This window comes from Cinclus cinclus, chromosome 13 (genome assembly GCF_963662255.1).
Source record: "Cinclus cinclus chromosome 13, bCinCin1.1, whole genome shotgun sequence".
Lineage (NCBI taxonomy): Eukaryota > Metazoa > Chordata > Aves > Passeriformes > Cinclidae > Cinclus > Cinclus cinclus.
Genome location: NC_085058.1, coordinates 5,706,054 through 5,728,512, shown reverse-complemented (window position 1 = coordinate 5,728,512; position 22,459 = coordinate 5,706,054). Strand labels below are relative to the sequence as shown.

At 41.6% G+C, this 22,459-nt stretch overlaps 1 protein-coding gene across 3 annotated transcripts in view; it reads right to left on the bottom strand.

Annotated features, from left to right (window-relative positions):
• The window catches only part of RORA (RAR related orphan receptor A), a 357,182-nt gene that overhangs the window by 199,762 nt on the left and 134,961 nt on the right, over positions 1-22,459 (bottom strand). The window lies entirely within an intron of this gene.

Here is a 22,459-nt window from a genome sequence, read left to right as displayed (position 1 = left end):
ACAACAATAACTATTCCTCCATAGTTGTAGGTTTTGAAGGGCTTCTCCAGAAAACATCAGATACGATGTTTAGCTGCCAAGATACTGACTGTCCTTCTAAAGATACTCTCAAGAGCAGCAATTTGTAGGGATGGAACAATTTGGGATGCCTGACAATTCAGTAAATATCTTGATGATTTTAGCTCCATTCTGTTTTTAGAAGCATAGAGCCCTTGTAGGGGGAAAAGAAGTTTTTTTTGAAACTAAGGGCTGTGAGTTTTGATTCAATATTGTTCGAGGCCACTCAAGCAGATTTCTGGAAGTCTGCTGCTAAGCTTTTGAGCTCAGCTCTCAAGTGCAATGTGCTCTAAATACATGACCTGCATTGAACTGCTGCCCCAGGCAAGCTGTAACTATTATTCACTTCACAATACAAAGTCCACAGAACCTGAAGGTTTGATCTACATGATATATTAAATACTTCTGGAACACTACTTTCTGTAAGAGAGCACAGACATCCAAACTGTGCACACCACCATTTATCAATTACTCCTCACAAAGACATTTTTCAAGTCCTCTGCCTCTTTTTTCACCTAGATACAATTCTTAGGCAGAACACAGTAAAAAAACAAACTAAAATGTTGAGTGAGATACAAACCTACAGTATTTTCTGTCATTGAAGCCATTACAACTTCTGTCCAATGTCACCAGCCTTTGTATGATCTGTTATTCATAATTCAAGGACTGACTCAATGAGCTGAAAATTAATTGTTCATAAAGTGAGGAACAATCCCTAAACAACATAACATTGCATTTTGTTACCAGAGCTTTTGCTTTGATCCCATGTAACCTTACATTTACAAAATGAATTCTGTTAGAGATTAAGGATAGATTTAGTCATTTCAAACCAAAGCTATGCATGGCATAAAGTAATCAGACAAATCATGTCTCTCCCTTGTTTTAATTCACAAGACATATACACATTTTACATCTAATCACAGGACATTTGAGCCCTTCTCAAAACACAGAGACAATCAAATATTTATTCCTGAATGAAAAAGATGCTTTCTCAACATACTGGTATCCTACAGTGGTTTTGTCCCAAGAATATTCATTAGGTAAATGAGCAAAAATCTCTTTGAATCAATTATGGTACTCTAAATGTAATCAGAATGATCAAGACTTGCATTATTTTTCACCATCATGCTGTGAGCACCTGTGACTTGGTGACAACCCATTTATTTGCAGTGCAGGACACCTGGAAGTTCAAACCTAACTCTTCGTCCCAACTCTCTCAGAACACACCTTCATGAGTAACAAGTAAGAAGGAGCAAGCCCCTCACCAACTGCACTTGGTAATAGACTGATGGACACCTCAAACACAAAAAGCAAGGGCACTAAGAAAGGACACAGAAAAAAAGCTTTATGCATTAAAGAAAAATTAAGGTTCTTAAAGATAAAAAAACAACAACAACAAAAGAAAACAAAACAAACAAACAACAAATAAAAACCAAAAAAAACATGGATCAAAAGCTCTTTTTCTCTTATAGGTTTTGTTTGGTTTTTTGGTTGCTTTTTTGGTTTTTTTGGGGTTGTTTTTGTTTTGTTTTTTTTTTAATGCAGTTGAGGATCAAAAGCCTGATCATAAAGAGGAATTAAAGAAACCCAGCCTTTGGAGAGAGGATGGAGGGAGCAGACAGCTGCAAATCTGGGAACTGACTCTCATGGTCTGTGGATTATTGTAAAACCAATAAAGTGCCCATGACATGCTAAAACTAACAGAGGTCTATGCTGTACATCTTCACAGCCTGTGTGAGTGCAGCAAAAGGCATTTGAAGGATGCAATCCCTCAGTCAGACTAAGTCAGGTGCCAAGACCACTGGGAGTCACAGGATTTGGAGCAACATGGAGCACAAACATATTCCATTGTTTCTCCTGAAGGACTCTCTAAGTAGCAGAGACAATGCCCATGATCATCAGGCATTAACAGCACTTCTTGGTCTGTCTGGACCACACAAGTAACTGATGCATTCCAGCTCTGATGCTGTAACCAGCTCACTGGCTTCTTCTGCACAGCTTTGCTTGCAGAGGCCATAATACACGCCAGACTGTTCTCCCTCAAATTTCCACCATTTTCCTCTTATTTAAAAATACTATGTCACATTTTACCAATGTAGCTACAAATGTAGCCTTCATCCTCTTGATCTCTTCCTTCTTTAAGATATTAGAGGACTGTGTGACTTTTGGGTCAAATTAAAACAAATGGGTCAAGATTAATTAGTACCACTGGAAGTCACCATGACTAAGTTGGAGTCTACTACTTTATTCACACATCAATGTAGGCTATACCTGCTTTATTCTTGCAATGACAGATTTCATCTAGTAGGGACAGGGCACACATTTCCTCACATCCTCTCATTTAGCAGTTGCTTTTTTTAAAATGGATCTGTGGAAAGCACTGCTAACAGAGCCAGTCTCTGTAAGAAGTGCAGTATGCACATAGTGTTCCCTCTCCTCCACTAAACCTGCTGTGGGCACTTGAACAGACATCTGAGGGCAGCTTTCTTCATTTTAGAAGCAAATACCTCTGGAAAGAAAAGGAGAGGTTACTTCTCCCCCTTCCCTTGACATTATGAACTTTCTCATAAGAATTAGAGAACCCTCCCTGAAGATTCTAAAACGCCAGTTTTTCTTCATAGTTACTTTTCTACTCAAATGTAGGCATGAGCATAATCTGTGTTCCAGCTTCACCATGGTAATTTCCATAATAGTTCAGGAACAGCTTTTTTTTCAGAACATTTCCAGAGCTGCCAGAAGTGAGAAATACCTGGTATTTTATCAGAAGCTCATTCCCTCAAGACATTTCTAAACAACTTTATCAAAATAAGCTCCGCAAGCTGTCTACTGTAAGGTTTTATAATCTAACAAAAACTACTATTTCTTGAAAAGCAGAAAGTCAAGGCAGAATAAAAATACGGTAACAAAAGCAGAATAGTTCCTTACTTGCCTCTCTGGTGTTAGATGTGACAAAATTTTTATCACAGAAATTAATTATCCTTTATCATAAATAAATAATGCTATTTTTTTCTAAATTAACATGTTCTTTGCCAAAAGAAACAGCTATTTACTCTGCAGACCTGAAATTTAAACAGGATGGTATTTGTCACAGTGTTCATCTGTTGGGTCACTGACAAAAACAGGTTGTGAATGGGATTTGGGATATTTAATGGCAGTCACTGGAATTATTCCTGAACCGAGAATTTTTTTCTTAAATTTTTGTGGATTTTAACTATAGAGATATGCACTTCTTCAGCATGTCTCTAGCATTCCATCAGAAATTACACAGCTCTCAAGATACAAACATGCCATTATTATGTTTGAAAGAAGTTAATGTGATTTGCCCCTGAGATGGTTTGTACAGTCTGTGCAGCAAGCACAAACTCTGTTGATTTATACCAAGTACATGCATTAGAATTAAGGAAAACATTTAAAAGCCAATAGTTGAAATAAACTGAAAATGGCTAAGAGGCCAGACTTCCCTTTGAAACATAATTTTCATATCAAGACAGTATGCTCTATAATACTTGGGTTTGTACAGATTCGAAGAGGAAAAAACCCAACTGTATTAATATTAACAGTGGTTAAGAGTCAGTTGTTTTCTGAAGCAAAGCCAGCAATCAAATACAGTGTCAACTACATAGAGCCTCTAGATCAGGGATGAGACAGTTTGGCAGAAGAACGATGGGAAATCATGGGAATGTGATCCAAGATCTTTTTAGCTAACCAGCATTGCACCTTTTTATTAGACTCAGGAATGATGAAGGCCTGTTACCCTGCATATTGTGCAAGATGAGCACATGTGCAGAGCCACAGATAAAAACTGGGAAAACTGACACAGCTGACCTGTTCTCTGTGCATTCTCAGTACTGCCTGTGATTGCAAAAAGGGATATGTAAGTTGGATATTTGAGTTCTTAATAAAAAAAGGAACAAACAACACAGAGGCATTGGAAGAAAGGCATTACAAGAAAGCTGGTTTATTCCCCTTAACTAACATAACCACCACAAAACCAGGACTTCCTAGTTACCTGTGCAAAATATGAGAATATGTATTGAAATCTAATACTGGGCATTACTCTCAACACAAGAAAAAGCCTTCATGCTTAGAAAGGGTAACAAAAAATTGAGAGTCCACTGTCAAGAAAGCAAGATTCACTTCCACAAACTGCTCAGCAAGCCACATAACACACTAAATGAAATCCAGACTCAATACCCTGTGCACTAGACAGTGGAGATCCAGGAAAATCCAAATCTTCCCTTTTTTCACAGTAAACAATTCCAATTGGCTTTTCCTCCCCATTCCTGTATATACATGAACTTCATTAACAAACATGTATCAAAAAGGTGCTTGAGGACAAATCCATCCTCTTTCATAACAAACTCTTCTATAAAAAAATCAGAAGTTACTGAGAAAATCTTCTATAAAGAGTCTGTCAAAAAACGTCCCTTAAGGATTAGCAGAAGATAAATCCTCTGTCAGAGATATTTTTGTCTCAACAGCAGTAAAAGGGCCTGAGTATCAGAAGATCTTAGAAAATACCCTTTCCTGCTCTCAGAAGGAGTATCTGAATAGTGCTGCCTTCTTCAGAAGCACAGATTCTATTTCTTCCCTTTTGTTTTTATACAAGCTCTACTTTTCACAGCAAATACAGCATTTAGTAACTACTAGAGCAACAACATTGATTAATTCCTCATTTCACTGGTATTTTTATTGGCCAGGACAGTACCTTTAGGAACATTTGCTTATCATTAATGAAAGGCAATTAATGACATTTCAGCTAGCTACATATCTTCAAATAATAGCCCACATCATGTCTAGGGAATACACAGAGTTAGATTTTTTTCAATGCAGAAGGAGTAGAGAGCCATCTTTGCTAGTCAGACAAGTCAACATTTGCTCTTTCAATTTGTAAGGAATGTTTGCAGAAGGCTGGTTTTAAATAGTCAGAATCCTGACACATGTCAAAACCTTTCAAACTCACAATTTTGGAAATTAATATTTAACATGTTGTCAATGAGGAGCCATCAAGTTTATTGTCTTAAAGTAATTTAGACAAGTCTTTTATTTTGACTTGTCACTTGAGCTTACATCACTAAGAGAACGCAGCATCTGTCTCACTCTGAGCTGCTGGGAAATAAACTGCCATGGACAGGCACTAGGTACAACACAAGAGCTCTTCCTCCACAGCAAATGGACCAGCACAACCACACTCATTCACCTCCTGGACTGGAAACAATGTGTATGCTTTTTTTCTGACTGGAGTTTACCAGGTTTCCCTGGATTGTATGCCCTGAGCACAAATCAACAGCAAGACAGAAAATCACTCCCATGTTTAGTTTATGAACAGACCCCCTTCTTTGCCAATGTTTATGTTTTTCAAATACCGTCCAAACAGTTTCCAGCACACAATTTTCTTTTCACCACAGCAATTCCTTTCCAGAAAGAAAAATATTAAAACCTTAGGCTGGCAAATTATGTACCACCACAACTACGAATCAACAGTTGTTGTAACCTAAAAGCAAACAAGGGTTTTGTTTTCACACCACAAGTGGGCCATTAAGGGAAAAAAGGAGATAGCTGTTCTCACTGAATTGGAGCCTTTTCCTTTATCACAGAATTGGCAGTATTTCCTAAGTAGAAAGGGAAATCTCATCTTGAAACCAGCTACTGGACACGGAGAGGCTCCACACACTGCAGCCTGCCAACCTCCAGAGCACAGCTGGACTGTCACTTGGAAAGCACAGTGTCACATGAAGTACCCACACAAATACTTGCATTGTCCATTTGTACCAATCTTCAGCTGCTAGTAAAAATCATACACTTGTAGATGCTACCACACCCTGGTTCATCAACTCAAGCAAACACGAGTCCAATAGATTAAGTACCTGAATTCATGATCCCCGTGTTACGTTTCTGCTGTTTTTCCCTTAAACATCTCATTCAATGAACTTTTATCATTAATATCTCAGAATGCTCAAGAGAATCCAAAGTGCAATGCAGAACTTCACCAACGTAAAGCTTAATATAGAAATAAAAATAACTTATACATATAATCAATTTAACAGCAGTAACCTATTGGTATTTCTTTTTGTCATTAAAAAGAATGTCTATGGGCTGACCAGGAACAGGGTCCAGCACTTGTGATTACTTGGCTCACTTAGCAATTCTGGAACAGATGAATCATATAAAAGACACTCTTAAATCACACACAAATCCTTCTCATGCAAATACTCATGGCATACAACACCAAAACCTTTTTAACAGGAAAAACCAAACTCAAATCTTTAAACCTTGTAGTTTCTGGTTTCCAACATCTTAAATAAACATGAAACATGAATGTTTTTCCTTGAACAAGCTTTGCTTCTGAATATCTTGGTAAGACAAACTCAACTGGCTACTGACTGACAAGAGACTGTCAGCAGAGTCTCCCAGTGGCCAGTGCCACTCTTACAAGAGGGTGACACACAAACCCTTGTGTTCTCCTGTCTGAGAGAGAACACAATACATACCAGCATCCAGCTTAATGCAGCTACCAGGAGCACCAACACTTGCAACATTTTTATAGAATCTCTAAAATGGGAACAGACATCTTTTCTGGATCTTGGCTGCTCCACCAATCCATACGCTTGAACACCACTGGATAAATCAGAAATCTGAAGAATTTGCACAAGGTGCTGCCTTCATCCACATACATTAAAGAACTCTTGGCAGCACTGCCTAAGAACTTACTCTAAGAGAAACTTCAAAGAGTCTACATGAGCTCTTCCATTCATACATCATCTTTTATAATTTCTATTATGTATTTTCCATTAATAAATTAAATAAATGATATAAAAAGTAAACAATATATACTGCTACAGACTAATTTTTTGCGGCCTAAATCCTGCTGCTGTAATTCATAAACTTCCTGAGAATTTTCCAATAGATGCAACCAAATGAACAAGTGAATTCTAAGCTGATGAGTTATAGGAATCCTTCTTGAGTCAACACAATCAACAGGAATGCAAAACTGTCAACTACAACATTACAGATTTGTTCTAATCGTAAAGCTGAATGCCAAGCCTCAAAGGGACTCTATTAAAAGCAAAGCATATTCCCAATCTACTTCTGTACTTCCATTCACACCATACATGCTACTCTGTACGTGCTTTTCTTCAGGCATCCCTAAGGGGAATCAAATTAAAATGCTTACAACATTTGCTGGTTAAAGATGTTGACAACATGAATTTTGGCCAGTTAGAAGTTCCAAGTTCAAGCTGTTCAGACATTTTATCTTTACAATAAAAAGCTTGATTTGGAAACCTTATCAGTGGTCTAACTTTAGATTCAGAAGTGAAGAGTTCTGCTGAAGGACCTGATTCCTTGAGATGATACTTCATAATGTTACATACTTTAAAACCTCACCTTGTGCCCTTACCAAGGCAATACATGGCCCTAAGAACCACTGGTTGGTTATCTGAACAGCAAGAGTCATTAGCATTCCTCAAAACAGTGACAATTCCTTGGTTATTCTACCTTAAAAACAAGAAATCAACAGAAAATTCTCCTCTGATAGGCAGTGAGTCAGTGAAGCACAGTGAGGCTTTGAAGGTGGACTGTCCTGTTTGCATCAGCAAGCAGCTCTTCAGTTCTCAGCCTCTCCAAATCATACTTTGATTATAGACTCTGCCTGGATGATGAGCACCTCTCTCCCTGAACTGCCTGGGATCAGGTACAGCACCCACTTCAGGAAACTCACTCAGACCACTGTAACTCTCATCCTGCGGGAACTGTGGAGCCTTTTGCTGTGCTCTGACTTGCAGGAACACCTCTCAGTGGTCCAAGTAAGCTGAGACCATTCTGATGCCTTCTCACAGCTCAGGCACTGTACTGCTGCAGCATAGGCCGTGCCCTTCTTGAGCAGCATTCTAAGTTACTGTCAGAGTGCAAGTGGAGCTTCTACCCCAGCTGCGCTCGATCTGGCTGCAAGCGGGGATCAGCACAGAGAATCAGGTGAACAGCAAGAATGGGGCATAGAAAAGAATGCAAATAAGAATGTGGACAAATTCAGAGTGAAGCCTTAATATAAGAAACTAAGAAATTCAAATAGTTTCCAAAAATTGAAGAGTCTTTTATATGAATTCTCATCTTTTTTATTGAGAAAAATCTCAATAAAATCCTTGAATAAATTCTGATCATTAGTGAGTTCTGAAGCAACAAGTTTATGTACTGAGCAAGAACTCTGGAATGCATTTATAAAGCTTCTCAGGTGGAAAAAGCATGAGTCTTATCTAACAAAGCTATGAACCAAGGCATGCCAGCCTTCACACCACAAATATACTCAACTAGAGCAATAGCACATAACTGGCATTTGGACACTGAACTCTTGCACTTGCCTTAGAAAACACAGTGGAATATCAAAATTACAAAGTCACAAGCTGAAAAATGTAACTCTTAGAAGATGAAATTCAGAATATTCCTGTTGATCTAAAAGAGCAGCAAATGACAAAAATGAGAAGTATCAGCAGTGTAGAAGCAATGTAGGGATTGGCAGATACTGGTTCTCTTCCTGTGGCAATTACGTGCACTTGGGTCTTTTCCAAGCTGGTTACAAGAGTTTTATCAGACAATAATCTTCAGACTCCAGAACAATTTGCAAACAATGTCTGTTGCCTGCTGCCTTAGGAGTTCTCTATTTAAATACAATAATTCATGGGTTTGGAACATTATAGAGAGCAAAAGTGTCAAGGGACATAAATACCTGTATCAAACAAACCACCCCATTCCACAAAGTCTGTCCTCTGACACATACCAACGGCAGTGTTCTACTTATCAACATTTCTATTTCTGTTCTCATTTACTAGGCTCCCTGTTCACATTTCATCCACTAGTTTAAAATCTCAGTTTGCTAAATTTCAAATGGGCCAGGTAACTGTCTAATTTTGGTGATATTTAGGCTCAAAAGAAGGAAGAAGTTAAATAATAAAAAAATTATTTGCATTAATAGGACTGCTGATGTGCTGAAGTTATGGAAAGAACTACTACACCACACTAAATATTATCTGGAATGGAAAAGTGCTGCACCAGTGGAAAACACATTTTATGGCCTTGTCTTACTTTGGGATTATTAAACCATGGATACTTTGTACAGTTGTTTACACAGTCCCATGATGCAAGAAGCTTTCTAATACATCTGAGTGGGGAAAGCTTTGGAATAGCAAAGTTGAGTAGCACACCCCCAGATAGCCAAACATTCCCTTTGTGGAGAGGAAGCTCAGTGCTCCCAGCTGGGAAGCTCACTGAAGGCTGCACAGGGAGTGATGGTAATGATTGTACCAAATCCTGTCCTCTTAAACAAGTAACTCAGTTCTTTCAGGATACTTTTCTTGATTTCAGGAGCACTAACAGCAAATTCTTGTATTTGAGCAAAAGTGACCAAGAGCATGTGTCCTACAAGTACATTCAGTGAACCAAGGGAGACACGCCGCACAGAAATCTTCCATTTGTTAAGTTTTGTGGAAGAATATTTCTTGTGCTTTTTACATAAATGTCCATCAGCAGATATCTGAATTAACAGTCACTGAATTATCAGTCACAAAATAAATCATGGAAAAATTCCCCTTTCCAGATTAAAACTCCATTTGTCAATTACCTTTTTACCACATCTCTTAACGACTTTCAGGTAATCAAGCAAATCAAACAGTTCAGGTTGCTTGAACAAATTCTATGCAGTGAAACTGAACATCTGAAAAAGTTTTTCCAATACTTGAAATAATCTAAATAATCATGTTTTTCCCCCAATACTTGAAATAATCTAAATAATTATGCTTTTCCCCACAATACTTTAAATAATCTAAATAATTACCATTTTTTGGAGTTGAAACTACCTAAATTCAATCCTTGACCTTATTAAGAGTTTAAGCACCAAGCCAGCCAAAAAAACTGGCTGATTGCTGGATTATCTCATTCAGTGTGACCAAAATTACCACAAACTCTCTCAGAAGCTTTCTGAGATGTTCCAATTACCACACAACAGTCATGAGAAACTGCTCTGCTGCTAAGTTCCCAGTCAGCACCTTCTGAAAGATGGATTGTTTAGAGATGACACAAAGAAAATGAAGACTATGAGAACTGAAAACATTCAATTATAATTATTCCCATTCATAAACACTGCATGCTAGTCAGAGTCCCTGTATAATTTGAAATATAGCTTATGTTTATTCACACCTTACAGGACATTTGTTTGAAATAGGTTCCCAGCATGAATTTCTGAACACTTCCTACAGGTTTGAATGCCATTTAATTGAATGAAAGACCAAAAAGACATGGTGAACCCACCTGTGACAAAAGCATGAGACAGACAACAAACAAACAAACTAGAAACCCACAAACCTGAATAATTTCTAGGCTAAGAATTCCTGTGTTCCTTTTCTTTTTCAAACATAGATATACATCTGCATATGGAACCATTCACATCTGCTTGAAACAAAAAGAACAGCACATAAGTAATTAACACACCAACTGAGAGGAATGTCCACAAATCCTGGATTTGGACAGCAAGGATGACCACTTCCAGAGATTACTTTAGAGCTCACTATTAATCTCTGGGCTGCTACCACTGATTAAACCTGTTACTATTAGTTTTCCTGTCCCACAGCTACTAACCAACGAGGCTATCAGAAATAAACTATTGTGAACTGAAGACATGCATTTGCAGTTGCGACTGCATGCAAACAAGGCAAACTTCAGCCAGAACTACTTGTTCCCATAAAAGTATATCCCTCAAAAGAGGCGATGCCATGTAAGGAGAAGGTTCAGTAAGAAACAGAGAAAAACCAAACTTATATAAGAACAAAGAACAGAGGTTGTAAATCCCTTCAACAATTTCCCCCCTCATGTAGGTGGCTATGTAATTTATTTAAGAATAGACCAAAGAAACCAGAAATCAAAGCATGAAAATTAATTTCAAGTCGGCTGGAGAAAGCTCAACTCGTGCAATAGTATGGCTTAGGGCAAAAAGTGACAAACATTTTGTTCTCAGTCACACATTTCTCTGCAGCAACTCTGGTAGATTAAAGGCACGGCTGCCCAGGCCTTTGCATGAAGCTTCACTTGCCACAGGAAGAAGTTCTAAGTCTCAACAAAAGAACTTGAGGTGCTGAAAGGCTGTCTTTCCCCTGGCCTGATTACTTCATGCTCTAAGATGAAAACCAATCTCATAAAGCTGAGACAAGAGTATCAGGGAGCCGGCTGAAGCCGTCCCGCAGCCCGGCCCCCCGGAACGGGAACGGCAACGGGAACGGCAACGGCCCCCGGGAACGGCAACGGCCCCCGGGAACGGCAACGGCCCCCGGGAACGGCAACGGCCCACGGGAACGGCAACGGCAACGGCCCCCGGGAACGGCAACGGCCCCCGGGAACGGCAACGGGAACGGCCCCCGGGAACGGCAACGGCCCCCGGGAACGGCAACGGGAACGGCCCCCGGGAACGGCAACGGGAACGGCCCCCGGGAACGGCAACGGCCCACGGGAACGGCAACGGCAACGGCCCCCGGGAACGGGAACGGCAACGGCCCACGGGAACGGGAACGGCAACGGCCCCCGGGAACGGCAACGGCAACGGCCCCCGGGAACGGGAACGGCAACGGCCCCCGGGAACGGGAACGGCAACGGGAACGGCCCACGGGAACGGGAACGGGAACGGCAACGGCCCACGGGAACGGGAACGGGAACGGCAACGGCCCCCGGGAACGGGAACGGCCCCCGGGAACGGGAACGGCCCCCGGGAACGGGAACGGCCCCCGGGAACGGGAACGGGAACGGCCCCCGGGAACGGGAACGGGAACGGCCCCCGGGAACGGGAACGGCCCACGGGAACGGGAACGGCCCACGGGAACGGGAACGGCCCCCGGGGAACGGGAACGGCCCCGCAGAGCCGCTCCCGCCGAGCGCCTCCTCCGTGCTGCCACCTGGCGGCCACCGCCGGCAGCGCGCCCGGGCGGCAGCGGGCCGGGCTCGTCCCCGCCGCAGGGCCCCGCACGGCTCCGGGGCCGCGCGTCCGACTTCCCTCCTCCGGACCGCGTCCGGCGAAATGCAGAAGCCATTTTTAATTGTACCTCTGTTCCTGTGCGATCACAGAAGCGCACCGGCCTTCCCGCGTCGCGGAACTGCGCTGGGCGAGGTGACGGCTCCGCTCCCGAGGCAGCGCCAGCCTTCCCGGCAGGGACGCTGCCCTCAGGCCGCCGAGGCTCTCAAGGGACCCCGCACCGGCACCTCCGGCCGTGCCTTTCCTCCCCACCACGTCATGTCAGAGGTTAAGAGCAGCTAACAAAGACCGACGTTCTTTCTGTTTTGTCCGTAAGAAAGAACTACAGTATGGATGCTTTGCAAGGAGGTTCTGACACAATGAAGAGCCTTGTCGTGTGTATGTCATGTATGAGTTTCAGACACGATTTCCCCCTTCCTCGAATGAAAGGAGAAGGTTGCACCTGTATGTAAGATCTACAGCTCTTTTATCAATCAACAGGAGTTTTTGTGCTGCAAATGAAAAAAAATGCTCTTTGATTAAAAAAAAAAGGCTAAGCACTCTTTTTCTAACACATTAAGTTAGAAATCCCGAAAAAAACCTCAGATTAAACCAGCAAATGTCCCACAAGAGCAGCCGGCACCCAGGAGAATGAACATAGCAGCTGGCAATGACCAAGCAAACCATTTACTATAATACACATGCGTCCGGTAAAAAAAATAAATTAAAAAAAAATCCAGCAGCCATAGTTGTTTTGTTTTTTCCACATAAAGAAATACCAGGAAATAAATAACCTATTTTGAAATCTAACCAAGCATCGGAAAGAAAATCCAACACTTTCTCTTCATATATATATAACTAGCCAGCTTGACCACTTCAAAAATCTCATATTACTGCTAGTTAACCAACCGTGTAATTCTAATTTGTTATCACAGAGCAGGTACTGTACATGCTTATTTAGTCCATCCACATGACAGGGTAATTTGTAGTTATATAATTTCATGGTAATTATATTCCAATGGTAGTTGGAATTACTATGTACAAACAGGGTATTTCCAATGCAATTATCAAAAACTAGAGGCTCAGTATTGACATGATTAGTGTAACACTTACAAAACAAAGTATTATGTAACAGTGACTTGGAGGTTGTTTTTCTCCCCACCTTAAGCTTTGTAATCAATAAGCAACAACAGTGCAGAAAGACAAAGACTGAAGCCAATATTTTTTGGTGTGGGTGGCACTTACCTCCCATGAGCTGATTAAAGTTGCTGATTCTACTATCATTTGTTATCAAGGATGACACAATTGTCCAAATGTTACCCCGTCCACTGTAGAATTTTAATAGATAAAAAGAAAAATTATTTTCATTTTAGACTTTAATTGCTGAATTTGAAAACAGATACCAGTGCTAACACCCTTTCTTTTTGCCGTATTCATTTACCATACAGTGCTTGTTTTCTACTTGTGTCACAGACACAAGAACACAGAGGTAGCTTGGGAAAAAAGTAGCTTCAATACCTGAGACACAGACATGTCACTGCTGTATCTGCCTCATTTTTGTACAAGTGGTCCAGGAATTAAAGGGCCTATCAGGATACATAAATTCTGTAAACTGTTTCTCCCCAGTTATCTTCAGTTTGCAGCTCGTGGTCTCATTTGAGAGAGTTAATTCAGGGGAGTGTCTCCCAGGGTTAGAGTATTTGAAGCCCAAGAGATGGTGCTGTCTTCATGTGCCGAGATAGTTAATCCTTTGAACATCTGGAAATGAAGCACTGGGCACATGCAAATATGCATAATATCAATTTGAGTGTGCCAATAATATGATCAATAAAAATAAAAGCTGAAAATTGGAAAATTAAACCATCTCAGGGTTAAAAAGTCATAGCAAACAACAAAAAAGTACTCTCAAAGTCTGGCTATTATGAACAAAGACAAGGTACCATGTGTGAAGTTTGAGTCTCATTGGCAAGGATGGAAAAAATAGCTGGCATAAATTAACTTGAATGCAGTATTAAACTAGAATTATTTCACTACAGCTCCTCATCTCATACAGATTTTCCACCACACTCATCATGACATGCTGCAAATGTATACTAGTGGTTGCAGCAGTGAGCCAAAATGAGTGTACTCAGTCAAAATCCTGGAAAACTGACAGCCAGGGAAGACTGAAGGAGTGGTGAGGAGACAGCAGCTCCACAAGGCTATTTAAATGAAAGCCCCTCATTCGTGAACCTTTTTATTGTGGTAGTAAAGGGGCCTATATTATTACAAGTAGTTTTTAATCAAAAATTGTGAAGTGGGAAATATCTGTCAGTGGAAACTTTGAAGAAATTGGCTTAATTCTCAATTTGTTTGATACTGTAAAAAAAACCCCAAACAAACAAAAAAACCCAACCATGGTTATAACTGAAAACAAAAGCTGGCTGGGGAGAAAATGCTACAGGAAGGCCAGAATGAAAAATAAGATCTCTCTAAGCACCAAGCTCCCAACCAAAAGATGGAGAAGAGAGAGCAGAATGATGTGCTGGAGGTTGCTCTTTGGTTGCCCTACTTGGGTAGAATTGGATGTTAGTTACAGCTGTTTTCAGAAGGGATGGTTGGAACTAGCCTGCAGCAAACTTCTCCTACTTGCTTTCTCTCAGATTTTTTCTATCTGTGTGGTTTCCTTCTCTTGCTCCCACTCAACCTGCAATATTTGATTTCCTAGCTCCAGAAGTAGCTGCTAGTATTTTGGCAGTACAGCCTCTGGTGTGAAGCATGTAAAAAGGCAACACTCACATTAAAGTTACCACACAAAGGAACAGAAGAGGCAGGGTGAATGAGCAGGCAGCACGATGCTATCCAGCACTGGACAGATCCCTAAGAAATCAGTTTATCAGGCCGCCAGATTACATTTTAGCTCAGAACAGAATGTAAATCCATTTTTCAATATTTAAACACAGAACCTATCCAGTGTGGAACTCCTGCTCGAGAAGGTGGTGAACCCAAGCAAACTGGCACAAGCAGGTTTTACCTCAGGGTTTTCCCTTGCTGTGGGGTGCCTTGGGGACTAGGCAGGGGAAATATCCTGGTAGTACATCAACTGAGAAACTGAAACCCTTTCATACCAGGAGCTATGCTGATATCCTTATTGGCAGCAGTGGCTTTCCTGAGGAATTAGGCACAGGCAAGTAGCCAAAAGAGAGGCTGCTGCCACTCACCTTGGGGCCGAGCTGCTATTCGAAACAGCAAATAACCTCGTATTTTGGGTCCGATGCTTCCTTGCAAGAGCAGTGACCCCATTCTCTAGATCCAAACAACAGCAACAAACCCCTTACACTTCCATCTTTGTTATGATTACAAGCCAAATCATATTGCTTTTACATCACCTCGAAGAGAAGGCATTAAGGACCTCCAGGGAAAAGAAAGAGCAGCATCTGTTCCTGGCAGCCCTGCGGACAGAAACGAGCCCCTCACGGCAGCTGCCCAGCAGGCACCACCAGAGTCCGGCCCTGCCGCTGCCCAGGACACTCCATGGCCTCGGGACCCCCGGACACACCCGAGGGGGGTGACAGCCTGTACCCACCCGCACCTGGAGTGTGCTCCGAGGTTGCTTCTGCGGCACGCAGGCGACAATTCCCTGGAGCTAAGGAGAGCAGCACTATAAATAGAGGATTCACAGTGCCTCCACACGCACAGTGCCGCTACGCTGCTTTAACTCTTCTATCAACACCGTGCACAAAGAGCAGAGAGGAAGCAAACCCGACACGGGCAGTGCTTACGCCGCTCTCATCCACGATCTCGGAGAGAAGAGTGGGCTCTGCTGGAAACAGAAGGGCCAGCAGGCTGTGAGGTCCTCACCACACAAGCTGCCATCCTGTTTCCATGCTCGCTGCAGAGCTCTGGCACCCTCCAGCGAGCCACAGCCCAGCCCCCGAGCAGCTCCAGCACCGTCCCTGTCTCAGCAGAGCCCTGCAGCCAACAGCACGGCCAGCGCTCAGCAAACTTCACTGCCCACAGCTGCACACACTGCACGGAGGCTCACATGCAAAGCACGGACGCTGGACATCCCAGGCCCAGCTACAGAGGCCGCTTTTCCACACAGGAACATGACCGATATTCCAAGGGTACGCAGTCGGGAGTTGCATACATCGGAACCGAGTACCACTTACCAAGAGCTTGGCAAAATACAGTGACATCCCCACTGACAGAGTATCACACAGGAGAGGCTGCCCCTGCACCAGCAAATCCTTAAAGGGAACATAAAGACATTGCACCTATATTTCACTTGAGAGGATGGAAAGCTATCAGAAGAGGAATTAATTTTCATTACCTCGTTAAATTCTATCCCTGCCAAATCACTTGCTCGGTCTCTAACTAAGGCAAAAGTAAAGCTTTATCTCACACCTGAAAAAAAGACACACGCCAAACCACGAGGTTCAAGAAGTTTGACTGTACCTACAAAGCTGACTAAGGAACTCCGCCAGAGTGAATCTCAGATCTCTTGACACTCAGGCAACTACTCCCTCTTCTAGACCCTACTAACAAGGGACCCATCACTCGCTGTTTTAACTCTCAACCTTGGCACTACAGAAGAACCTGACTCCTTTGAGAGGAGCCCAAACAGCAAATCCATAAATAATGCTGCTCATACTGCCACGGAAATGTGAGAATTTCAGATGGTATTCTCCAGCAAGGAGCTGAATTATTATCTCAGAACCCACTAATAGGAAAACATGCTCTTTTCCTGAAGCATTCTGTTTTTTTCTCAGAACACCCATGTATGATAAATACTCTCAGGCATCAGTTTACTTAATTTTCTTTCAGGACTGAGCTTGTTAGAACCATTTCAGACTCAGCATCAAATCTATAATTTTTCACAGAAGCAAGCCTGTCTGCCTCAGTATTTATCTGCTGAAGATTTTGTTCTCTCTGTTATCATCCCCCACAATGACTGACAGCTATATTTCCTGCAGACATCTCTTGCACAACAAGTGTAGAGAGCCACCCGCTCAGATCCTGTACCTCTCCCTTTCCTGTTTACACTACTCCTTCTCAGAGAAAATGCCTGCCTATGCTGCCCACAATAGAATGTTTGGTAACAAGACCTTGCCCTTAGCACTGGCAGAGAGCTGGAAGGTTCCCCAAATGAGTGTGTTTCTGAACTAGGCATATATTGCCCCCAAAGAACAGAATTTTGTGTTGCTGTACAAATGTAATACTTTTGTGGTGTCACACCAGCATCCTTCTTTTTCACCCACTGTGTTATCAGAATGTCACTCCAGGAAAGAGAGTACTAGGAAAAAGCAGGGAAAGCTGCTGTTAGGGAAGTGAGGGAGGGGCAAGTTCAGAAACACAGGCGAGATGCTTGCCTTTACATGGGATTGATAACCCACAATTCAGCAATGCACAGAGCAGCACAGATACAAGGATAAAAGGTGGAAACAAGACAAACATCCAGGCTCGGAACCGGTAGATCCAGGAGAACCGAACGGGAATGTTTCTGAGAGGACTGAGAGCAGTTGCTACAGTTCTGGACTGGTCTCTTAGAGCAGCCAGTTCTTTTCAGCAGCAAGTACACACATGTATATATTACTTGACTTTTTTCCTCCCCTTTTTTTTGTTCTTTGGTTCAGCTTCCAGCCTAGTGGAAACATATTGTACAAACCCCTGCTGTGCTACAAGTCTCCTTTTCAGTTCAATTAACGAGCCATAAATAACACGATGAAGGTGTCAACAAAGAGCGTAATTTATCATAACTTGTCAGAGGAGTGATTCTTAGGAGGAGAACGCTCATTCACAGTCCAGTGTAACACACAAAGATTTATTCCTTGCCTGGTACCTCCCTCTACTCCCTCGGCCTGCCAAAATTTATCTTGTGCTGGAACCCTCACAGGTGTATCACTTTGACAAATATGCTGTGAAGTTGGTATTCATCACAGGCAAGTCCTTGTTGGGAAGGAGGCTGGGAAGAAATAAATTTGTTTTAGAAAGAAGGTGCTTGTGATTCAATGTGCTCAGGGGTATGGGGAGAGGCAGACAGGCTCATTATTTTTAACCTCCCTGTGTCTGCAAGAGGAGAAAACAAGGTAATGTAGTTGATGTGACATTCCAGTTCCTGACTTCATTACTTGCTACCTGGTTAAACAAGCACCTAGGCAATTACTACCACTGCAGTCTTGCTCAGCTTCACTTCTGCCTCACACTTGCCTCCAACAGGAAGGGCAACTGATGGCTGCCAGTGCATTTTATGGAGGGGAATTTAAGTTCATCAGCTCGAAGGCAGTTCTTAAAAGACCCAACTAGATATGAAGCTACTAAAGCCATTTTGGACACCCAAGGCATCACTGTAAGACAGTAGACTGAGGCAGAGGAGAGTCTTTCAAACAAGACTGAGATCTGGCTTTACCCCTATGCAAGGGTGAAAAGCTAAATCCGTCTCACTGCTCCAGATTTACACCACTTCAAAACCCAACTGCAGTTCTGTGTCTTCCTTGTAAACATAAAGTGCAAAACTTACTGAACGTGGCCTGAAACAGAGACTCATCCAAACTGGAATTTTCAGCATGCAAGAATGAAGGCAAATTCAGCTGCACTTGAATTGGATGTCTGCAAGAAGGCATGCTACCTGTAACAGCCTGAACCAGGCATGAAGATTTATCATTGCCAACAAGTACAGTTTGACGTTCTGAAGGCAAACTGGCACAGTTCTGCCAGCACTGAGACTAAAGGCAACTTGAAAGGAATTCCTTTTTTAGAGTGCTAATACAAAAAGCCCTCCAAACTGTCATACTGGAGTGGTACGTGCCAAACAGTCTTTTAAGTGTGATACAGAAGAAGGAGAAAGCTCAACAGTAGAACATAAAAAAAAAAAAAACCAAAAACAAAACAACCCAAACACAAAACTACCTGGATATGATAAAAATATTTGCTGAGGAAAAAAAGTCAAGAACCAAGCATTTTACTCCTTGATCTTTGGACCGACCAAATAATGTTCTGACAGATAATGTCAATCCCCTAACCTGTTATCCTACAGGTCTGAAAAGTCAGTGGACTCCCCCACCTCTCTGAAGAACATGCAGCTTGAGGCCTTTCCTCAGCAAAAGTGCCCATTTCTTTTAAGCATTGAAATCCCTATAATTTAATACACTTATGTTAATTTTGTGCTTTTGAGACTGACCTAGTACTACCAGAGTGTTTTTATTCAAAAAAGAAAATGAGCTTCTTGGCTGCAAAAGCCAAGCACAGAAAAAGTCCTAGAATTGTACACTTGCAAGAAACTTTCATCTGCCTTTTCCTTTATTTTTTTTTTTCTTACAAGAAAGAAAAAAAGAATTTTTGAGACTTGGAGCTGACAGTCTCTTGGTTCAAGAAATGCCTAATTAGCATTACAGCAGCAACATGCTAAACAAATTAACTGCTGTGGGGTCACAGCAGCCTCTCACTGACACAGCTCCAGGCAAGCATTTCTTTTGCTTTGTTCTAAAGGTTGCCCTGGTTTGTTTGTCTCCACGCCCTCACATAATTTACTACCAGTTTTCTACAAGACAGAGTTGTTCCATATTAGAAATACTTCTAAAAGTAATTAAATCTAGTAAGTTGGATGTAGCTCCTGGTTCTTACCTAACACGATTTAAAAATCATTTGGCAGACAATTTCTGGAGAAAAATTGCTTTTCCAGTGACACAGCAAGGGCATCAACTCCTTATATATCTCTGATAATTCAGTGTTAGGTCATTTTCACCGTGGTACAAGCACCTTAGTCTAATTTTGCACAAGGCAAATATGCTCCATGTTAGCATATGAGAAAATGTAGGAGCCTGAGCGAGGATTTCTAGAGAGAGCCAGAAAAATCCTCCAAAAATGTCCCATTGCAAACTGCTCAAAGACACAATCTTCAAATATATTTGGATTTGCAGGATACATATCAGGTTTATGTAAATATGCATAGGGATAAACATGTGAAGGATATGTATGTACTAATGCCTTTAACTGGAAAAAAAGTGCCCCACCATGTTCTAACAAAAATCTTTTGATCAGAGCACGTTATCTCTCAGCCCACTGTCAGACTCAGTTAAGGGAAGCACATGCACAACACATGCAGGGCTTAGGTCCCAGCATGCCTGACACAGCTCCAGAGGTGGGTGGTATCAGGCTTTAAGCTACCTCTCTCTCCTCCCTGATCCTGGCGCTGACTGGAGTCCGAACTGACTTTTGCCAGAAGTTACGGTTGTGGTTGGCACAAAAACAAGAACTGTATTTCATTTAAGGATTGGCAAATATTTTCCATTCTGTATTGGAAGAAAGATGAAAGCCTTGAGAATGTTGCAGAGTGCTTTCGTAGAACAGTTGACAGTCTGGTAGCCTAAGCAGACACCTGAGACAAAGGTGCCAAACCAAGCAGAACCCAGCCTTGAACTTCACCAGCCCACTCCTTAAACTGGTTATAGCTACAGAGTCAACTACCACCTGCATTTCACCCAGTGAAGGATTAATCATTATTTCAAGTGGTTTATTCCCCAAATCAGACTGAGTGGTATCAGAGCTCGTGCTGATTTAAGCGTGCCTGTTGCCCTCACACCCCAGAAATCTCACTGGCCATGCTCTCAGGTGACAAACCTTATTATCAGACCACAGGTTATGACGTGAAGCCAGTGCCTAACAATCCAATATTGTCTGTTATCTTATATCAGCATCCTAGGTACATTGATCCATGAAAAATAAAATCACATTTGCAAGAGAAAAATAATGTACATTTACACACTGTTATTTGCTTATATACACGTACATGACAGGCCATTGTGTAGAAGTTGAAACAAGCTCCTGTACACATCACAATTGCTTTGAGCTCTGTGTATCTGAGCTCATCTGACTCCAGCACAGCAGGAGCAAATACATTTACTTGTAAAACAAAGGCAGACCTGTTTGGAGGTGGACACAATAATCAATCCACTTGCCAGAGAGGCAGTAAATGCTCATTTACCATTATATGACCTGTAGCAATACATACTATGTCTTTTGCCAGCAGGAACCTGGCCAGCTGCAGCAACCACAACTCTGACAGCAATCAGTCACAACCATCCTTGGCAACCTTTTGTTTGCTGCTTATTAAGGTGACTTTATAACAGCAGGATGGAACATTTTCTGGAGACCATCCTTCAGTTCTAAGAGATAATGTTGATGCTGTTTCAAGTCAGCATTTACCATTAAACTTCCCTATATATTTCCTCTCCTGCATTCCCACTCCTAGGTCAACTTTGTGCAGTGTGAAGAAGGCAGCCCTTCCTCTGAGCAGGAAGGAAACCCTCTCTGCTGTCAGGGTCTGCATTTTGTATGGTTGTTGTATCCAGAAAGGGCTCCAGAGAACACTAAATTAATTTGGAGTTCTGTAAGGGAGCTTTCTAAGTTGAGTAAGGGAAGTTACTAAATTGAGTCTGAGATGATATATGTAGATGAGATCACAATTTTTTCTAAACAGTACTGGAGCCTGATTCCCCATCCATGATGCCGGCAGACCTAGCAGATATTCCTACAAATTTTTAGTTACTGTTTAACAACTGAAATCCTAGCTAATTACTAATAGAACTACTATATTAGAATGTGTATTTTTTTTCTTTTTTTTTTATACTATTAATCCCACCCAACTTTTGATGACAGACAGGATCTATTAATCATGCCACCAAAAGGCAAGCATCTGTGGTCAACAACCTATACACAAGCTGGCAAGGCCTATCAGCTGCTGCACTAATTAATTCTTGAATGTAGTCACTATCAGCTGCAAGTTTCTAATGCAGCACTTTTTTCCCAAATACATCACCCACCTTGGGGGGGAGTATACTTCTGCACAACTGTAAGCTGCCAGTAATCAAGTAAAATACTCCATGCCCTACCAGCAATGTAGGCTTTACCTGGGCCTCTTCCACTCACCAGGAATACAAAAGAAAGCCAGACAGGTAAAACACACTGATTTGGGCTATGCTGCATTATAACGTGCACTTCTGCAGACTAATTACAGCAGTAGAGCTGAGACTGGGTCCATTCCCATATTCACAATCCTCATTTACGAATTACAGCTTCTCTAGAAAGTTGTGCAGTAATTCCAACAAGCCACTTGCTAATCATAACTCCTCATTTACTAAAATTTGAAAAAAAACCCAACACAAGAAGGTCTGCAATCTACAGACTTTTGCTATAACTGAAGTACTCAGGCACATGAATATTGCTCTACAGGCTCTAAAAACACTAAATATTGCAAAACTAATTCATCTGAAGCCTCAGATAATGCCTTAGCCCTTTTACTTTCTTGACTGCATTTACATTTTTAATGACTAATATTTCAATAGATTTTCTTATACTTTTTATATAAAACAATTTATATAATTTTAAATTAAGAAATTAAGTTCGTGAGGAGTGGTTTCAATTATTTTATTGTCTTAT